A 556-nucleotide genomic window follows, 5' to 3' on the forward strand; every position below is an offset into this window, starting at 1 on the left:
CCCACCCACCCGTCCCAGTGAACACTGACATCATCCTGCACAAATCACCCTGACAGGACGGAGCGGCTCATTGACGATGCGCGTGGCGTGGACGCTGTCTTTGCGCATCCTTACTGTCTCACACATACAGAAGAAGATGTTGCAGAGCCGTGATCCCAGCCTGGACCACAGGGGGCGTGGTGTCTGTGCTGCTCTCATCCAGATGTTATTCTGATTAAAAACAGTATTTTTTTCAGCAGCAGCGAAGAGAAATTACAGGAAATAAAAATCAAAGGCCGCAGCAGTGGTCCAGTGACTGGTGCTCTTGCCTTACAGGAAGAAGGTTGCAGGTTCCAGTGACATTGTTGTTTTGCTGTTAGCAAGCAAGGTGGGAATTTAGTGTGACCCGTAAAATAAATGTAAACCAGTTCTGTTCTTATGAAACCAGCAGCAGCAGTTCAGAAGAGGTTGGCCTCAGACCCCAACACCCACATTCAGCCATGGGCCCCAAGTGACAGCTGGGCCAGAGGAGGAGGTCCAGGGAAGTCTTGGGGGGGGGGGGGAAAACGTCTCTGTG

At 51.8% G+C, this 556-nt stretch overlaps 1 protein-coding gene across 1 annotated transcript in view; it reads left to right on the plus strand.

The window, feature by feature from the left end:
- Positions 1-556, plus strand: part of dlgap1b (discs, large (Drosophila) homolog-associated protein 1b) — a 56,295-nt gene that overhangs the window by 50,149 nt on the left and 5,590 nt on the right. The window lies entirely within an intron of this gene.

This window comes from Cynoglossus semilaevis, chromosome 3 (genome assembly GCF_000523025.1).
Source record: "Cynoglossus semilaevis isolate Cse_v1.0 chromosome 3, Cse_v1.0, whole genome shotgun sequence".
NCBI classification, from domain to species: Eukaryota; Metazoa; Chordata; class Actinopteri; order Pleuronectiformes; family Cynoglossidae; genus Cynoglossus; species Cynoglossus semilaevis.